Consider the following 15789-nt stretch of genomic DNA (forward strand, 5'->3'; position numbering starts at 1 on the left):
TCCGGCGAATTTGATGGTGGTGTTAGGGAGTTCCATCGGCGTCAGAAATTGTCAGAATCAGGAAGAAAGTCCGATGGTCGTGTGAACTTTAGGTGGATGGCGAGCGATGAAGGTTGGACGATAGCCACTGAAAATGGATGGGTTTTGTCGTAGAGATGCTATCAAGTAGAATGGTGGTGTTTTCTCCCTCAAATGATGCCGGAATCCGACAAGATTGAGTTGCGATTGGACCGCGATTGGACCACGACTCAGCACTATTTCGGTGGTCCAACTACGGCTCAATCCGGTTTAACTGAAAATACCGATTTTTAGAAGATACCGGACCGGAGATACTGCCAGCTGGCGGTCCAACCGGATGGTCCGGTCCGATTTTCAGAACACTGCTTTTACCTGTAAAAAGAAAGAAAAGGAAAGTATTCTTGTAACTGAAAACAAAGATAAACAAAAAAGATTGCCTAATCTTTTGCTTCATGTAATGCCTATGCAAAGTCCAAAGGCGAAGAAGAAAATAGAGCAACTCAAGTCTGTTTTTAAGATATTTAGAAGCAGAACAGCAAACTATCAAAAAAACTACCAGAGCAACACACTTCCTCAAAACAAAGTAAGTCTTAACCAAATAACAACAATCAATTAAATATTCAAAAACAAAAATTAATAATAAAAGTGAGACAAATGCATAACTTCTAGATGACATAGAAATGCATACCTCCAGCACCTCCAAACTTGTTGACAGTATAAGTTCTAACAAACAGATTTTTGACTTGCCCCAAATCATATCGATGCTTAGAAACCTAATGAAGCAAAATATGGAGTCCAATTGATGGGAAAAAAAAAAAAGCAGCGGAAAACACAAAATATCAGTAAATCAGCTGTGAAACATGAATGTTCGATCAAGATTCAGCTCTAACAATATTTAGCCAAACACAAGCTAATTCATATTAAATAAAGATGCAATCTCAAACGAGACCTGATAAATATCTCCCTATCCTATCCAAATTACATCAATATTTTATTCTGAATCCTACCTTAACACAGAGCTCCACCCGTGTGAAATTGCCCAATCAACCACGCTCCACCTGCAGCCCGAGGAGCTCCCTCCACCACTCCGTGAATGGCAACCGCCATGGGTTCTCTACACTCATTTTCCGGTGAACCGATGCTGATTTTTAAGCTACTTTTTTGTGGTCTTTCTGTGCGGGCGAGCAACTAACAGGCCAAGCATGGTAACCCACGGCGGTGGTGCCTAACGGGGCCAAGTTTAGCCGTTTAAACCAACACGAATCGCCCCAAAACATTGTAACTAATATAATTAATTAGTTATTAAATATTTTACAAAAGACTGAGTTGAACAAGTGATGATGTGACGAATGATCATATCACTTTGTATAGGGCTTCTATCAAAACCCTTTTGTAAGTGGACTAGTGGAGTCTTTCTGTTTAATTAAATAACTCTATGATGTAATATGGAAAGAAGATTATTGTTGCTGGAATTATGCATCCTGCAATCAAGCAATTGACATGATATTTAGGAGTGACTCTAGGAAATTCTTTATTGGAAATATTCTATAGTTACACCATTGAACTGGTTTTACATTTTTATATAAATTCATACAACACTGTAAACTTAAATATACAAGAAATACATTCTTCTTCTCTTTTCTGGCATTCTTCAGCAACTACGTTTGCTCCTTTTGCCTCTTCTTGCTCATACTCTGACATACAGCGCTGTCTCAAGAACATTTGTGACCCTAGATAAGAGTTACTTTGGGGGTCTTCTAATAATATAAACATATATTAAAAAAATTATTTCAAATTTATTTTTCTTCTCTTTTGAGATGCAAAATCACTAGAAGAGGTGGACAGCGACCGATAAGCTAATGGGATCAGGTTGGTGGAGGGTTTTGGAGACTAGATGTTGGAGAAGCAATGAGTGGTGAAATGGGCGATTTCCAATGCTAGGATTGATCGGAAAATGCTTGAGAAGTTGTGGCCCAAAAGGTATCATTGGCTAGCGATTAGCGGAGTAAACAGATGAGGTATGATAGGGGTTTTGGTGAGAGGGCTGAGGGGAGGAAGATGGTCGTGTTGAGGAAGGCCAACGACGTTAGGTACATGCTAAAAAGGCCAAAAATGGTTGTTGCGCAGTGGAACTAAGGCTACAAACGAACTGAGCTGTTCGTCAACAGCTCGATGTTCGTTCGATAACAGCTCGATTCAACTTGATAACAAATTGTTCGCAAACAGTTCGATGTTCGTTCGATAATGTGTTCGATTTGAGTTTGAACATGAGATGTTTATTTGATTATGTTCGCAAATATACTACGTTCGACTAATCCATCCGTTCGCGAACAACCTATTCGCTTATTCGTTCGTTTATGTTCAAAAAACTTGGTATACATTTTTATATATATATATATATTTATATTTTTTTCATTTTTATATTATTTTTGGTTTAGTTTGGACTTTGGATGAATTTTTTTTTATAGTAATCAATAATAAAATATTATGATGCTTTTGTTTTTCTTATATATATAATATGTTTGGATTTTTTTTTTTTCAAATGTCATCAATAATTAAATATATAAGTATATAGAATTTTAATTAAAAAATAATAAATTATTTTGATACATAGCATAACAAATTTAATAACATAATAGATTGTATAATCAAGTGATATAAAACATAGCGAATCTAATAATATAATAGCTTCATATTTTTCCAAATGTAATCAATAGTTAAATATTATGAAATAGCATTTCAATTAATAAATAATAAATACAGTATAGTAAATTAATAAACATAACATATTGTATAATCAAGTGATGTATAGCATGACAAATTTATTAACATAATAGCTTAATTAAATATAGTATGGTAAATTGATGAACATAACATATTGTATAATCAAATGATATATAGCATGACAAATTTAATAACATAATAGCTTAATTAAATATAATATGGCAAATTTATGAACATAACATATTGTATAATCAAGTGATGTATAGCATGACAAATTTATTAACATAATAGCTTAATTAAATATAGTATGGTAAATTGATGAACATAACATATTGTATAATCAAGTGATGTATAGCATGACAAATTTAATAACATAATAGCTTAATTAAATATAGTATGGTAAATTGATGAACATAACATATTGTATAATCAAATGATATATAGCATGACAAATTTAATAACATAATAGCTTAATTAAACCTAAGTTATATATATAACAAATTTGTCACGCATATGTTTTGATCATATATTACAATAAACTCTCATTCCACTATGAATTTATGGGTGTTGATACAAAATATATATGTAGACATTTAAAATATTTATAATAATTTATGTAATGATAATATATATAGATATATGATAACCTATAATTTTGATAATTTAATAAAATATTAAACATATTTAATCTATGATTAATATATGTAAGCAAATTCCTTTTGGTTGTGTTGTAATGTCATGTTTGATATGGAACCAAAATTTTTTTGAACCATTTATTGGTTTTAACATTCAATAAGATCCATTTATTTGTTGTGATTTTTTTTTTTTTTTTGTTCAATTTATTTTGAAGTTTTATTATTTATGATGGCTATTTATTTTAATTTACTAAGTTTTTATTGATTTATTTAAAATATACATATAGAGAGAGAGTTGGTTTATTTTCAAATGCTGAATTAAATGGGTATGAATTATAAATTGTTGTATATTTGTTTTTTAGAGCATGAATTGGAAAGTTGGTGTATATTTTTTATTCAAACGGGTATTAGAACGAGTTATTCGAACAAGTATTTACAAGTTATTCGAACGAGCTATTTAAACGATTATTCGAACGATTATTCGAACGATCACGAACTGCACATTTTGTTAATCAAACGCACTCGAACGGCCATTCTGTGTTTGTTCGAGTTCGAACACAATTTCAAACACCCTTTTGTGCTTATCGAATGATTTTCGAACGGGAGTGTTAATTCGTGTTCGGTTCGTTTGCAGCCATCGATGGAACTGGGTTGCAAGATTTGTAAAAAAAAATCAGCCAAATTGAGGGCTATCATGCTGGGAAAACATTTGGAAAATGATAAAGTGATGATTTTGGTCGATTTTGGTGAGAAAATCGACCGAAATCACCTCCAAACAGCTGGCGGCGGAAGAGGGTTGGAGATGATTTATGTGAATGTCAAATTTTGAGATTGAATTGAGGGTGAGTAATTTGAGATATGTAAATGACCATTTTAGCCTATCATTGTTAAAAGAAATTCAATGTGTTAATTTAAGGGTGTAAATTGGAATATATGAAACTAGAGGTACAAACTTGCTATTTTGTCAAACTTTGGGTGGGAATATGTATGTAAAAAGTTTATAATAAATTTGGGCATTTTGGCTTCTTTTTTGGGGCCCCTTGGGCCGGGCCTGAATAAAAAATTATACACTATTTTTATTTTTGTAATATATTTAAAAAAAGATTTATTAAAATTTGGGCCATTTTTTGCCCTATTTTGTGGGGGGCCTAGGTAGATGCCTCACCTATAAGTGATTGATCTTGAAAAGGCAGCGGAAAAACAATAAATTAAACCAAAAAATCAATCACTTTCTACCCCAAGATCCGGGTATAGATCAAATTGCTTACAGGTTAATAAACAGAAAAATTTGTACAATATAAATCATAGTAAATAATCCATACAAGGATTAAAAACACATTACCGACGTTTGGAGACTCCTCTGAGTATCTCTGATTTCGGATACGAACATTGTTCACTGGGTACTGTTCACCGTCTACTGTTCACCATCAACTGTTCACGTGATTCTTCGCTAATCGATCCAATGTAGGATCGCACTCATAGGAGTCCACACAAAGATAATCCGAAGAATTGATAATTGTTTAGCTAGAACAATTGTCGGTATCAAGAATCAAGAACAATCAAAATTGAAAAAATTTCTTCTTACATGAGAGAGAGAGAGAAAACCTTTTGGGTGGCTAGGGTTTTAATTGAATGAATAATCCCTTCTTGTTTTAATTTTAAGTTGCACTTATATAGTGCGATAATTAAAACCCTATTCCACTTAGGAATAGCCATGGGCTCCAGCCTTAGTTCACCCTTGCAACCAAACACACCATTTATGGTATTTTAATTAATTAATTATTATTATAATTAAAATCAATTAATGTATATAATAGTATATTAATATTTAATTAATAATAATAATTCATTTAAATATATATACATAGATATATTTAAATATAATCTCACTAATTTAATTTTAATATTAAAATTAAATACAAGCAACAACCTTAGCAAATTTAATTGCACTGTTAGATTACCAAAATACCCTTTCATCCTGAAAGACGAAAATACCCTTATCACAAATTGATTCTTAAATTATCTTATAAGTGTATGACCCGTAGGCTCCTCATCATATTGGCAGTGTGTAGTATTGCGATTAACACCAATTAATTGTCTCACTACACATAGACTAAGGTTGGCCCCTAGCAAGGCATCATGGCCACTCGATAGATTCGGATTCAGCGAAATCGCAGCCTGTCAATAGTAAGGTTACCGTGCAATCAAATCCTTTCATCAACTATTATATCATCGAGACTGAGGTACAGAAATAGTGTCAACCTTAGATATCCTCAACATGTTTGTATTTAGTTATTGGACCAATGACAAGAATATTAAATTGGATTGAGCATCAACTCAATCCCACTGTGACCACAGATTTAATGTCATTGCCATTTACTGAATTACCTAGTGAGATAACTTCTCTCGTACCGAGGAGTGATGAATACTTTGTCGATCCACCATAGTCTCGATACACTTCTCAATGTAGCTAATCACTATTGTATTGATAGCTCTGAATAGAACTACGTTGGGCTAGTGTCAAACTACACCAATTGGTGCACAAGGTGCTTTGGTGATCTCAAGTCTAAGGATCACATGCATCACCATCCGTTAGAGGATTTATTCCAAACATTAGGGTTACCATCCATATGAAATCCTCTGGTGGGTCTGTCTAGTGAACTTGCCTCTAGCAAGCACCCATGCGTTGCACCAGGTTGTCGGCAAACAACTTTGACATGTGAGATCAGTCACTGCCTTTCGACAGGGTCATTGAACACTATGATAGCTTTACAGTATTATTTGTGTCCTTGGTTAAAAAAATAATACGTTTCTAGAATGGCCATCATATGTGATCATAGGGTTCTCACTATCAAGATTTGAAACACTTGATACCCTCGTCACGGTTCTACCATCCTAAGGACATATATCATTATATACACGATATAGAAGAATATGCTTTTTATTGATAAATAAACATTTATTACAGAGTCAATTTTACAATAATTGATTGGCTCTAGGGCATCTACTCTAACATCACCTGCCTACCCTTGGGTCAGCCCTGCTGACATGGTATCAGAGCATTCTATTTAATCTTACTTCTGCCCAACAAACCCTCTCTAGCCAACATTTCCAGAGTCAGTGAATCAAGGCCTTTGAACCGATTATCCTTCTTCCTAGCAAATCCTTCTTCGCCAGATTTCCAGGTTATGTAGACAAGGCACTTGGATTAGTATTTTTCTTTTACCAAAACCACAAAATTCTCAATACTACCAAATTTTAACCAAACAACTTCCCTTATGGATCCAAACACCAACCCGCAAATCACAACTCTACCACCATCAAACCAATCAACCGAAAACCAAAATTAAGACCAAGATTCAGGTTTGGGTCAAAATTCTGACCAAACCCAACAACTCAATCTAGCCCAAACCTATTCGGGTTCATGGGTCAAACATCCAACCTGACGGGGCAAAGTCCCTACCCGTTATTCCAAATCATCCAAAATAATCCCAATCGACCAGAACCTGGCAACCCTATGTACTCCCTAGCATCTGATGGTGTTGAGTTGGTACTTGTCAAGCAAGCACTCATTGGATCCAGAAACTATGCCACTTGGGCCCGTGACTTCCGCTGATCATTGATCACAAAGGACAAGGAAGGGTTCATCGATGGAACCCTTCCTCCACTGGTAGAACCGTATCTCCTGAAGCACTGGTAACGCTGCAACTAGACCTAGCAAAACGGGCGGGTGGGTCGGGTACGGGTACGAGTCTTATAGGTATGGGCCCAAAACTGGTCGATCTAAATAGGTCCAAAATATTGGACCCATACCCTACCCTATGGAGGTACAGGTAGACCCATGGGTGCCCACACTCTTCATTCTAGTTTCCAATTCTTGCAATTACACCCCCACAGTTTATGCCATTTTAATATTTTACAGTTACACCCCCATAATCATCTACTCCAAATTCAATTAATTTCACTTCTTTTCGTTCTTGGTTGAAAACAAAAAGTTTCTCTCGTTCACTTTTCATCTTCCAAGTATGAATAAAGTAAACCCAAACTCAGTAAAACTAAATTTCTCACATTTAAATGAATTCAAATCAACATGATTAAAGCAGCCCAATTTTTCGACAAAAAACAATACAAAGCAAACAACCCATTTTCAAATAAAGCAACACAAATTAATCCTACAAAAAAACCCATTTTTCAGACCAAATCAATAGATCCATTCGTCAAACCATCCCTCGAGCCTAGCAACTAAGTAATCAAAAGGAGAAGAAAAAGATCCTTAGATTGCAGCAAAAACAAACAGCACACAGACCCTATAAATGGCCAGCATAAACCAACATATGCATAGCTAGACAACTCCATTGCCCACAAAAACCTACTCAACAAAAATCTACACAACCTAACAAGGACCCAAAGAGGCAATTTCTGCTGCTATCCTTTTTATCCAGCATAACAAAAACCTGCAAACCCAATCAAAAGCTCTATGCTCTTATGGTACTTTCTGATCTCTCTCAAAGCCATAGTTCCCGGCCTGAAACGATGTGGCTTCTTCACTCCTCCCGTCGCCGAAGCTAATGGCTAGTTGCTTATATGGCGACTTGCCTTCAATAGACTTCCTTGCTGTTCATTTCGTGTAAGCCATTTGAAAGGTAGATGATTGAAAGAGTGGTTTTCTATTTGGACTAAGACTAGAGAAGTGCTAAAGCGGCGACGGTGGAGAAGTTGGAGTTGAGTTTGTAAGGTGGAGACTGGAGAAGGTAAAAGTGTAATGTGATTATGTTAGGAGATGGAGTTGAGTTTGTAAGGTGGAGATGGAGAAGTGTTGAAGCAGCGACGGTGAGATAGAGGAGATGGCGATGGTGAGAGAGTTGCTTTGCGTCTGTACTGGGTGAGAACTGGGATGAGAGTTGAACTAATATTTTTTAGGATTAGGATTTACTTATTTAAGGATTTCAAATCCTTTTTTTTTTCAAATAATAAACAGGGACCTATAGGCACCTGCAGGTTTACCCGTATAACTCGTTGACAATACAGCTGGGCCAGGTCGGGCCGGGCTGGGTCGGGTATAGGTCTAGAAAAAATAGGTCCAATGCATTAGACTCGTACCTTATATTTTTTACCCAAGTACAGGTCGACCCGTGGGTCTGGACCCGTTTTGCTAGGTTTAACTGCAACACACTCGTCCGATGATGGATTAGCAACTCCCTGACCCAAGAGATTGTCGTCAGACTACACACAAAAAAATGCCCAAGAAATATGGGCAAACATACGTGAGATGTATGACTAGCTTGATTTGGCCAAGATATTCACCTTACAACAATCACTCGCCAAAATTAAACAGCATAACTTACCGGTGACTTCCTATTTCAACTGCTTATCGGCAGTTTGGAACAAATTAGATATTGTAACAAAACCTCTTGAAGCGCCAACAATGGTCATTCAACAAGTCAAACGAATAAAGGATCAGGATCGATTGATCCATTTTTTAATGGGTTTAAACGATAGTTTTTTCCCTTTCAGAACATAGATGCTGGCCACCATGCTGATGTCGATGTTTCGCCGCACTTACCAGTTGGCTGTGCAAGATGAGAGCCAATGCATGAGCTCACACCGGTGACACTGCTGCTTTCAACGTGACACAGAGAAAGTTCAGTGATGGAGAGAAGAGTGAAGGCGACAATGAGAAAAAAGGGTTCATGAGGGGCAAGCAAATGATAAAGTTATTTTATATGGGGCAAAATCCAATGGCTTAGATTTTTTTCCCCCAATCCAACGGTCCAAATAATACCAAGCCCAATCCTTTTACTACTTCACATGGGCCAAGTTTCTCCACACCTAATGGGCCACCTTCATTTAATTCAAATAGGCCATATCAAGCAAGTGGGTCTAATGAGTCAGGATACAATAATTCCGGAAGAAGTGCACGTTATTGTGATTACTACAAACGGAGAAATCACAATCGTGAAACTTGTTGGAAGCTACATGGATGCCTATCTAATCAGAAATCTGGGTCCACTGTAAACCATACAGACACCACCGGGAATTCTGTACCCACATTCAGTATTAAACAATATCAGCAAATAATTCAGATGATCAGTCAACTTCCCCAGGCTAATACGACATCTTATGCAGGTACATCTTGTTGTTTCAATTTAAATAAAGATGATATATGGATAATTGATTCAAGGGCAAGTGACCACATCATTTGCAACTCCAAGTATTTCACCCATGCACCCACAAAATCATACACATATGTTCGTAAGCCCAATGGAACCATGGCTCCCGCTACCTAAATAGGGACTATTCAACTTACCAAAACCTCAGTCCTCCGTAATGTTTTATTTGTCCAAGCCTTTAGATTTAACCTTATCTCTGTTTCCAAAATTTGTCAAGATAACAATTGTTGTTTAAAATTTCTTCCTAACATATGTGAATTTGAGGACCCTTTGATTGGAAAACTGATGGGCTCAGGTAAGTTCATAACGGTCTTTACTATTGGATCATTGATTCCATGGAAAAGTCTCAAAATATTTTGTCTTGTATTACTAAAATAAATTCTCTGATTGTAATACAAATTTCAATAAAAATTCCTTGTTTTTGCACCAAAGATTGGGTTATAGTGCTTCTATTCCACAACCTCATTGTCCAGTTTGTCCCCTTGCCAAACAATCCCGAACTATTTTTCCACACAGCACATCAAACATTACTCGTCTTTTTTCCCTTATTCACCTTGGTGTTTGGGGGCCCTATCACACCCCTAACCATGATGGCTCCCGATTCTTTCTTACCATAGTTGATGACTTCTCCCAAGGGACATCTCATGGACTCCAAAACCCAAACACTTTCCAAAATTCAGGCATACGTTTCCATGATCAAAGCACAATTCAATTTTTCTGTTCAGAGTATCTGAACGGATAATGCCCATATTTTCTTTAATCACCATTGTTCATCATATTTTACATCTCTAGGCATTATACATGAAAGTTCTTGTGTCTACCCCTCCAGCCCCCCCCCCCCCCCCCAAAAAAAAAAAAAAAAAAAAACAAAATGGTGTAGTTGAACGGAAACACCGACACCTCTTAGAATTAGCCAGAACCCTCAAATACCAAGCCAACATACTGGTCTCCTTTTGGGGTGAATGTGTGTTCACAGCCACTTACTTGATCAATCGAATGCCTACCAGAGTTCTTAATGATAAGACTCCCTATGAACTTCTTTTTAGGAAACTCCCAAACATTAGTCATCTCCGAGTGTTTGGTTGTTTATGCTATGCTACTAATCTTGGAGCTCGTGAAAAGTTTGCTCCTCAAGCCACTCGTTGTGTTTTTATGGGCTACCCTATGCATCAAAAGGGGTATCGTTTATATGATCAAACAGAAAATAGATTCCTGATTTCTAGAGATGTGATTTTTTATGAAGATTCATTCCCCTTTATAGATACTCATGATCAACCCAACATTACTTCCCAGCAGACATCATTTTTCGAGGAAGATCAACCATCTCCTTCCAGCACATATTTTATGATACCACTTAGGGGTGGAAAAAACTGGTTAACTGAACCGATTCACCATAAATTTAAACCGAACCGGATTTCGGTTTAAGTGGAAAACCAAATTCCACTTAAACCGGTTTGTAACCGAACCAAAAATTTGGTTCGGTTAACCGGTTTTAAATCAATTTTTTCAAATCTCGATTCTATCTTTAAAACAAAGACTAGCTCAACTTTTTCCAACTTTCTAAATCTTTCCATCTTTTGAACTTTCTTGTTTAATGTGATGTAACTCACTTTGGTATATAGTCTAACACAATAAACTCAATTTGGCGCACTGTCTATTTTTCCCAAATTCTTCATATATATTATACCATATTAAACTCTGTTAGCTTTCTAACAATTAATTGAGTGAATATATTACTTTATTTGGATTCATAACTTAACAAGTTAAAATTCAACTGTAAATGTTACAAATTTTAACATTTAAATAAAAAATCTCATTGCCAGATTTCTTACAAACACTTGGCGTAGATATAAACAACTCAACAAAACCCAAATAAAATTGAAAACTATCAAAAGTCCACAAAAGATAACACAAGTCAAGCGAAAGGAGCTCATCGGAAGTATTCTCGTTAGAAAGACATTGTGACAAAACGAGGATTCCATTCAGTAGAATGAGAAATAACGGGAAAGTGAAGTGAATTTTAAACTGGTGCATGGCATTGAAGTAAAGGGCTATGAAATTGAAGGAGTTTTGGACAATTATTAATCAATTTCATAGACATAGTAGTAGTTGTTAACTTGTTATCTCCATTGATATACATGTTTACTTTCACTATGTTGAAAGCTCATGAATAAAGTCACCTTGCTCAATCATCGGCCTGCTCTGTGGTGCTTGATGGTGTTGTCAGCGACTCAGCAGCTTCCGTTTGGTTCTCGTCTCCGATCTCTTGATGTAAACAACTAATGGGTGATGAGGAAATCAAACAGATCAAAGGCTTGGTGTGGAGGTGTTGTCGAAATCAAATAGGTGATGAGAATTTACTAAGGATTTTATTAAGGATAGAGATTTGAGAGGTAAGAGTTAGTAATACTATAATAGTCTATATGTAATATTTAGAAGGGATTTTAGGTTTTAGGGCAATTTAAAAAAACCAGGTTAAAAAATCAGATCCGAGTAATCGAATTATTTGAGGAAGTAAACCGTAACCAAACCGAATAATCGATTCACCATTTTTTCTGAACCGAAACCAAACCAGTTTGCTCAAAAAACATAACTTTCCATTCGATTTTGCGGTTCAGTTCGGTTTTCGGATTTTTTTTCCACCCCTAATACCACCTGTAGCAAATCTAGGTAATTCTCTAACCGCTCTAACTCTACTGTTGATCCCATAGATCCTTCCACAAGGTCTTCCCCATCAATAGACTCTTCACCTGCTACTCTAGAAAGTCCTTCTGAATGAACTAGCCCCCCACCAATCCATACGGTCCACCCAACCACCCATTTGGATAGTCGATTATGTCTGCCCTACTGTTTAGACTACTCCAGGTACCCTTTATCCTACTACCAATTATGTCAGCTATAATCGACTATCTTTTGCCCACAGTATTTGTATCAGTCAGATCTCTGCAGATCAAGAATTTTCTTGATATTCCTCATGCATAGTGGCAGCAAGCCATGGTTGATAAACTTCATGCTCTAGCACAAAATCATACTTGGGACATTGTACCTCGGCCCTCTCATCGGAAACCAATTGGATGCAAATGGGTGTATAAGATAAAACATTGAGCTGATGGGTCCATTGAACATTACAAAGCTTGTTTGGTTGCCAAAGGCATCACTCAAAGGGAAGTGTTTGATTACCAAGAAACATTTTCTCTCGTTGCTAAACATGTAACTATTCGAGCCTTTCTGTCTGTTGCTAATATTCGTGATTAATCTCTCCACCAAATGGATGTTCACAATGCCTTTCTTCATGGCGATCTTCATGAAGAAATTTATATGGACCCTCCTCCGAACTTTCGCCACTAGGGGGAGAATAATGTATGTCAGTTACAAACAGTTTTAAGGCTTTCAACTGTTTTCATCAAGATTAAAAGCATTTCTAAATTTTACATATAAAGCACCACAAACTGAAAAGCACTTTTAGTTTTTTTTGCAGGTGCCATAGGTGTATGCTATGGAAGAAAAGGTGGCAATTTACCAGCACAAGCTGAAGCTATGAGCCTCTACCAAGCAAACAACATTGGGAGGATGCGAATCTATGATCCAGATCAAAAAATCCTCCAGGCCCTGAGAGGATCCAACATTGAACTCATCCTCGACCTCCCAAAAGACAATCTCCAGGACCTCATAGACCCTGCAAAAGCTGGAGATTGGGTCCAAAAAAATATCTTGGCCTAGTGGCTTGACATCAAATTTTGATACATTGTAGTCGGAAACGAAGTCCACCCTTGGGAGGCACAAGCTTCATTTGTTCTTCATGCAGTGTAGAACGTTTACAATGCAATAGCTGCAGCAAATTTACAAGGCCAGATCAAGGTTTCAACCGCAATAGACACTACTTTGTTAGGCGAATCCTCGGCTTCATCTAAGGGAACATTCAATCCTAAAGCAAGCTCCTATATTACCCCAATAATTCAATTCTTGGCACAAAACGGAGCTCCCTTTCTTGCCAATGAGTACCCTTATTTTGCCTACACCAATTACATTGTGCAAATTGACATAGCTTTTGCCTTGTTTAAAGCTCTAGGAGTTGTAGTACAAGATGGACAATATCAATGAAGGAATCTGTTTGATGCAATAACAGATGCTCTCTATGCTGCTTTGGAGAAGGCCAGTGACACACCCCCCCCCCCCCCCCCCCCCCCCGCGGGATTTGGAGATTGTTGTATCGACAAGTAGGTGGCCATTGGAAGGAAATCCCACAGCCGCTGTGGAAAATGCAAGAACTTATTACAGGAATCCGATTGATCCTATGAAGGGAAATACAGGGACTCCTAGGAGGCCTGGAAAGGCTATAGAAACATATTTGTTTACATTGTTTGATGAGAACCAAAAAGGACCATAAGAGATTGAGTGGCATTTTGGTGTCTTCTCGCCTAGTAAACAGCAGAAGTATCAACCAACTTTTGGGAGGAAATTTAACTAGGTAGACCTCCCTAGTTTGCATTTAAAAAAATAACCCTGAAAAGATTTTGTAATTTTTTTTAAAGTTAGAAAAACTAACATGGCACACTTACGATGCATTAAACATGCAAAACGGGTTAAATTGAAAAGATTTAAACATATGTGGGTAATATTATAATTAACAGAAGTTTCTTTAAATTTTGAAAATTAAAATGACCCCCACCCTTCAAAATCGCTTAATCGAGCCATATATCCAAAAAACGACCCATGAACACCTTTGATTTCTCTGCAATTTTTAGTGATAAAAGTGCCCTATTTCCAGCAAATATTCGACCCTAAAGCTTCCTTTCACAAAATCATGGCTGATATTCACAAAGAGGAGGAAAACCCAACCCCACTCCAAATCCTAGACTCCGACGGTGGTAGTTGTTCAAAGGCTATCGAAGAAGAGGCTCGGGTGGAGCATCCGATGAGTCAAGGTGGTCCAGAGGCAGAGGAGACAATGGCGGCACAAGAACAAAGAGAAGAATCAGAAAATGGTTCTGAAGAGGAGGACGCTGGCGAGAATTCAGGCGAGGAGGAGGACGACAGTGAAGAAAGGTATGTTTTTTACTTGTGGTTTTCAATTTGATGAGAAAATTGATTGATTTGTGCAAATTTGGGGGATATGTAGTTGGTTTATTGTTACGGTGGTTATGGCATTTTGTCGAGCAATTGGCGGGCATCGGGTAAATGGCTTTGTTTGGGTTCTAGAGGATGGGGGAAGGCAAAGGAGGTCATAGGGAGGTTGTTTGTGGGAGGTTGGAGGGTTGGGGATGGCAAGCACGCAGTTGTGCGTGGCCAGCCCGGCAATATGCAGGGCAGCCCTCCAGCCCCCCTATTCTGCCACTTCCTGCCATCCTCAACCCTCCAACCTCATGGAACCTACCACAACAGCCTCTGTACATTAGCTTCCCCGGTCCTCTCGAGGCCAAAAACACCCACTCCCCAATGCCCTCAAAGCACATATCCCCAAATTAGCAGCCTTTTTGTTGTTTAGGTTTCTTTCTTTTTTTTTTTTTTTTTTTTTTTTTTTTTTTTGCTAATATTTAGTTTATATCAATTGTGCAGATTTTCCAAAGCATAAATTATAAAGACTATGGGTTGGAGGTTGTAAGCGATAAGGTACCGTATTTTACCGTAAGAGTAAAAGTTAGGTCAAGTTGGCAAGTTTTTACGAGAATAATGGAGATTTTAGAGGACCAAAAGAAGGGTATGGACCGATTCAAAGAGAGTTGTTTCGGTCATTTTGTGAACATCGAAAAAAATTGGAAAAAGGCATTCTGGGGGTAAGGAGTGCATTATATGTTGCTGCACTTAGTTAAAAGCAAAAAAAAATGAAATATGGTTCGTGGTGGATGGGAAGCCACTACGTTTTGGGATGATGGAATATGCCCTGATGACAGGATAAAGATGTAGGGCATTTCCAGATGTAGAAGAGTAGGAGAGAGTAAAGAAAAGTAGGGCAGCCGATAACTTGGCTAAAAAGGTTTTTGGGGGGGAAGGCATCTATTATGGGACACGATTTAGAGGAGAGGTTAGGAGAAGGTGGGTATACCTCTTCAGAGAGGTTCAAGATGTGCCTGGTATGGTTCGTGCATTTGATTCTAATGGCTTTTGACTCAACAAAAGTTGTTAATATGGATTGGGTGAAGATTGCAAGCAACATGGACTTCTTTAATGCTTATTTGTAGGGACGGGTATCATTTCAGCTAACCATGGACTCCCTGCAAGGAAAAGACATGGCATTAAAGCAT

General features: G+C 37.2%; 1 long non-coding RNA gene and 1 pseudogene across 1 annotated transcript; one reads left to right on the top strand and one right to left on the bottom strand.

Moving 5' to 3' along the window:
* Positions 1-363: 363 nt before the first annotated feature.
* Positions 364-1280, bottom strand: LOC116106437. Its single transcript, XR_004124317.1, has 3 exons — positions 1026-1280; positions 707-791; positions 364-390 (listed from the first exon to the last, which is right to left on the bottom strand). It is a non-coding gene; the product is annotated as an uncharacterized LOC116106437 (long non-coding RNA).
* An 8552-nt stretch (positions 1281-9832) lies between these two features.
* LOC116106431 lies at positions 9833-14015 on the top strand (annotated as a pseudogene).
* Positions 14016-15789: the final 1774 nt, after the last annotated feature.

Source organism: Pistacia vera, unplaced genomic scaffold (genome assembly GCF_008641045.1).
Source record: "Pistacia vera cultivar Batoury unplaced genomic scaffold, PisVer_v2 Contig514, whole genome shotgun sequence".
NCBI lineage: Eukaryota > Viridiplantae > Streptophyta > Magnoliopsida > Sapindales > Anacardiaceae > Pistacia > Pistacia vera.